Consider the following 6,000-nt stretch of genomic DNA (forward strand, 5'->3'; position numbering starts at 1 on the left):
ATTCAAATTTCTGCCCCTGGCAGCGTAGTAAATACATTTTTTTATTAATTGACTCAAAAGGACACAGGTGTCAGCAATTCTTATCTTTGCAATCTTGAACCTATATTGAGTGCAAAAAATGTAATCTACAGAGGAGCACCTCAAAACAAAGCATGAAATGCACAGGCTTTCTGCAGTAAGGTTTTTAGCACTCTTCAGATATTTTCCACATACAAGTACATTCTTTAAAAATTTGAAGCAATTCATATCTCCATTTCATGCTTTTGTATTATCTGGAGGAGTATGACTAGATAGTATCAATTAATAGTAATTTTAGGTAGTTGTAGTTTTGTCATCTGCTAGAGTGGTATTTGTTGAACTAAATATTCAGAATTTTTAAAACATACGGTGTTATTTTGGGCCATTTACCTGCATAATTTGATTATATTTTAAATATGACAATTGTCATGTGTTAAACCAAATCTGTGGAAGCCAAAATGCTAAGAACCTTCTCCTGTACACAGTGCTAGTCTTGCAATATCTTAAGTAATATCTTATCCTAGCCTAGTTAAAGGCTAGGATAATGTTTGGATTTACAACATTAAAAAGCACTACCTATTGCAGTTAATCTTAATTTTCTTTTCTTCTCAGTCAAATTTAACACAATGCATTTCTCATATAATATGAGCATCTTCCTGTTAAATCTTCCTGACAGTTCTTTTAGAATAAAATCTTATTCTCAGTTCCTTATATTGTTTGGATTTTCTTCCCCCCTACCAGAAGTTCTGAATCAGAGTGGTTAGGTTTTCTGCCTCACTTTTTCACGCAACTGCACTGTAACTCCCTTTTAATTTTTTGTCTACGAGCTACTGAGTAGACAATACACTGAGCTGCAGTAATAATAATGGAAGAGGATTTTGTGTCAGGCAGAATGACATCCTTTTAAGGCATAACCTGAATTAAATGAAAAATGCTGGAGAATATTGAGCATTCCCAGCAAAACAGAGTTCCAAATTTCCATAATGAAATGTGTGGCATCCTATCGAAAAGTTACTTGTAAAAACTGCTGTTATCAGTCTTTCAACACTTCAAGCACAACGTTTTAATCACTTTATCTTCTCTAGTGCTTCTGCTGTTAGTGCCAATTTATTTTGTTCTTACAGCTTAAAAGGCTAATGTTTCGTAATTCATTAAATCAATGGAAGTTCAAGTTAGACATCTGCCTCTGTAAGCTAAAAATAGTGAGGAGTTTGTGAACAGTATGCAAAATCAAACAAATTAGTGACAGCTTTTATCCAGTGGTAAAGGTCTTTATGAAGGTAATTTAATCAGTCATCCCCCAGCCCATTTCAAAGCTGAATACATCATGTGTAGCTAGTTAGTGCCACAGGAACAAAACGCATCAGCCCAAAACTCAGATGAGTGTGGCCCTGACACTGAGTAATCGTCCATAAAAGAAAGAGAAAAATAAGACCACTCTCTCCTCAGTGGCTGTTTACAAGGAATCACTTTGATCAACAAAAATGTGTGTTTAAAGTAGTGTAAAGTTGTGTTTTGTTTTTTTTTTTTCTTTTAATTAAAAAAAAAAAATTGCCTCTCATCTCTCAGATCTGGGTAGAACATCCTTAGGAAGTGACAAATCAAATTAAAAGTGAAGATGTCCATGTTCATTACTTAAGTCAGCTTCAAACAGATCAGTCTATAGACGTGAGGAACAATGGCATCAAACTACTAAATAAGGGCCTGTAAAAGTGAGACTCCATTGAATATAAACAAATTTAAGGATTAATTGCATGGGGGTGGGTGGGACCAGTGTCAAAACATAGAGGTACTTAAACTGTGAGGTTGCAGAACCATTCACACAAGTTGCATACAAGTGAAGTTAAGCAAATCATTACTGATTTCGGAAGAAAAATGTGCAGAGATCTGTAATGAACATCTGTGTAGAATAGGGAAGTGTTGACACCACCTCACTTACACTGCTGAGATCTCAGCTGCATCCTGTTATATGCACACACAGGTGGACATTGTGCATATAGAGCTCTGCACTCTGTTTGGAAATCAGGAAACTCACAAGGCAATGGGAAGAGCAGAGCTTAAAAAAATCCTGAGTAGTTTGATAACTTCCTCAGGCTGTAAATCCTGAAATGAATTAAAATGGTAATTTACTGATACTGGCAAAGAGGTTAATGATGCAACATGCTGAGGCAGGAACTTACTGAAAGAAAAATGAGTCAGATTGAAAATAATGCTTCAAAGTTTGTGAAATAGTAAAAATCTTTTATTATCTAGTGCTTGAGGATGAAAGAACACACCTCTAATTACCTTCACCTATTTTTACTTCTCCTTTTGTCCCCTAATGATCTTAAATTACAGCAGCCCAACCTCCTCCAAAATATCCTTACTGAACTTTATCCTTTCCAGAAAGCAGTAGTCCCCTGAAGTCATCAATGGTTCCACTGCTTATAGCATGAATATAAAAAAAAAAAAAATTATGTCAAAATAAATAACTCAGTGAGCGAATAACTTTTTTTTTTCCCCATGAAAATTTAACCTGTTCATATTGACAAGGAGGAACCTGACAGATGTGAAAATACAATACAGCAGCATTAACACAATAGCTCTGAGTAAGACCCCTATCACCCTCTTAAATCTGAGGGACATTTCAGATGCTTGTAAGTCAGCTTGTAAGCAACCAGCTCTCAGGAGCGAGTTCATTACTGCAATGATAGACAACAAAAATATCTTTGCTTTTCTAAGCCTTCTCTTTTTCTCTATACAGAGGAAGATGCCACCAAACTGAGGGTGGTTTATTAGTGGTAATACAGAACAGGTTCAGGCATTAGTCACAAAGTGTAAGTATCTGTTGTTAACTACAATTTAACAGACTGATCACAGAGATAAACACCTACTTTTCGCAGGTGCAAAGACTTTTTGGAATAAAGTCTTAGACTCTCCTTAATCACAGATGTACACAATATAAATCTTCACTGGGAGCAGTGTCAGAGGCAACAGGATACAATAAACTGGATGATGAACTAAGGGAAAAGGCTTGGGTATGCATGCTGGGATTCTCCATATTCTCCATGTTCTTCAGTATATGACTAAATGAGCTTGGTGCCAAAAACATGGTTTAGAATCACAGAATCATTTAGGTTGGAAGAGATCCTTCAGATCATTGAGTCCAACTGTTAACCTAACACTACAAAGTTTACCACTATACCACATCCTTTAAGTGCCATGCACCCTTTATTATCAGAAAAGTAATAAAGAAAAATCTGTTCAATATGGGAAGCCTGCCTTAGTAATTAAACCACATAAAGTCTTCAAAACAACATAGAAGACTTTAGAAAATCCACAACATGGTAATGTTATCTTCTTTCCTCATCACCTCCAATTTGCATCAACTTTGTTTTTTATCACCAGAACAATACACTTTATTAAATTTTAAACTGCTTTAATTCAAAGTAAATTAATGTACCACCAAAACACTGAAACATGCAAAATGCTTCTGCAGTTCCCCACTGCCAAGACATTTTGTGTGCTCTGGAAATAGAGACTGCTTCACAGATCTGCACAGCCCCTCGTGGGGGGGAGTTTTCTGTGTTTAGTTAAATACAATTTAACAGTATACTTTTCCTTAGGCAAGTCCCATCTTGCAAGCAAACATATTTCATAGGGCAAGTATTATACCAGCATACATGGCTCAACATTAAAATAATAAATCCCCTTCAATCAGAAAAATGAAGAAACTGCTTCTTCAAAATCTGAAATCACATCTCTGTGTTTTGCTCATGAGAACAAAGTTTACAGGCATAAGTTGCACATAAAGGGTTTATTTTAAATGTTTTAAGGATAGAGTTACATCATAATTATAAAAATTACTTACAGAATTAAGTAACAATTTAAAGTGTTTATACTTCTAAATGCAGAGAACAGGGAACTGTCTACATTGTTCAAAATAAAATAAAAATAAAGAAACCAAGCTCTAAAGATGAATTAATTACCTAATTTAAAAATGTGAACACGAAGACCTCTGAACTATACACATACCAAGAACCATCCAAATTGCACTAATGATGTAAAATACAAAAAGCACAGCATTTTCAAGGAACCAGAAACTGTTTTTACCATAACTCTTTTCCCTGATGCAACTAGACAATTCTCTCTGAAGACAAAGCCCCTATGTTTAAACAATCCATTTAAAGAATGCTTCTACCTATTCCAACAAAAAGGGTTTTCCCCATCTCTATTCCAACATAGTTTAGGGTTTGGCACTCAAAAGAAAGAAGAAGAATGTAGTGTTCTGCTATTCAACTGAAATTTTATTTTTTTCTTCAACAGAATACATGGTCCCTTCAAATGCTGTATGACACATACAACTGGAAAATTACCTTCCGTTGGCACTATGCTCGTCTCACCGGTGCATTTAATCCTACTAACAACCATTAAAACAGCACAATAAGCAAATTCACAAAAAACTGAACACAAAATAAAAACAGAACAAAACAAAAACCTAAACATTTTAACATGCAACTTTAGTTTGTTACATTGAATGTTCTAACCCTCTAAGCATGCAAAAAAGGATGGTCTGCATTTAAGTTGTTTTTTTTTCCCTTTTAAGTTTTACATGGCAGCCTGACATCACACACACGCACACACACAATATACAACAATACTACAGCAGGTAAATGTGAAAGGTGAATAACTTTTTATACAAAGATCCATGGCTTGTGCCATCACAAGCCCTATGTGATTTTGGAAAGTAATGTTGAACCCCTATAACAAGGAACCAACATTTAGTTACCAGGGTAACGCAAGCACTGCATGCAGATCTGAAACATGAGCCTAAAACAAAGCCCAAAGCAGATGGGCAGGGAGTGGAATTAGTCTCAAGCCTCAAAACTGTGGTTTAAGCTATCGAAAAAAACCAAACCCAAAAAAACAAAACAAAAAAAATATCCCCAAAAAAACCCCAAGTGAAAATATCCACACAACAGACAAACGGGGACATCCAAAAATGACAGTGAAATTTACAGTTTGTAGATTATACTCTAATTGTCAGAATACATAGTGTATTCAATAGGCTTGCAGAAAACCCACAAATGCAAGCCTAATTCTAGAAGTGTTCCAGTAGACCTAAACCTCAGATATTTCAAAACAAACCTCTTATTCCTCAGATATATAGCCCCAAGCTCAGTGTACTAGGTAATCCATGTATCTTGTGTGTAATTAATACACTCACTCATTCCTGTGCCACAAATATCGACTTGGGCTCACGGAGCCAGGCTCAGCTTTGAGATTTACATGCAGGACTCTTAAGAGTCAATAGAAAACACAACAGATCTGCAGGATGAAAACACTGTGTTGCAAATCTGCTCACTTTGTTCAAACACAAGAAACATTTACGACTCGGGTACTTACTGCATAAGGACTGCATCGGAAGCTATTCACTGAAAGACAATAGCCTGCTTTTGGTTGCCCATGATGAAATACTGGACATAATGCAATATAGTAGCAATGGACAAAGAATTAAGGTATCATATTTATACGGAGAGTATTTATTACCATTCAACAGCATAATGAGGCACAAGCCTTAAGGCTAAAATATGAAATCAGGCAAAAAAATGGACAGAAAGGGGCTTAAACCACTGAGTCTTCAATATCAGGAATACCCACAACAGAGGTCATCTGCACCTCTGTCCTCTGATTAACAGCTCCTGCATTCTTCCACTAATGGCACACAGCTGGATATCAGGGTATTTGTTCCTTCCATCAACAGTGTTAACTGTCTTCACGTTCTGTACTTCTGTGAAGCAGTTCTTGAAACTTGCAGAGCTCTGCCTTAATGTAACATGACAACCTTGTTGCTGTGCTGCACTGTTGTTCCAATTCCATTATTTTTAAAAGCTGCCACACTTAAGGAAACCCTAATTTTCATTTACAACTATCTTGCAAGATTATAACCATGAAAAAATTTTGCAGTTGTGGGCTGCTATTTACATCCACAATCCAATGCAG

The sequence above is a fragment of the Melozone crissalis genome, unplaced genomic scaffold (assembly GCF_028551555.1).
Source record: "Melozone crissalis strain CALT ecotype California unplaced genomic scaffold, PUWL_Pcris_2 ptg000005l_1, whole genome shotgun sequence".
NCBI lineage: Eukaryota > Metazoa > Chordata > Aves > Passeriformes > Passerellidae > Melozone > Melozone crissalis.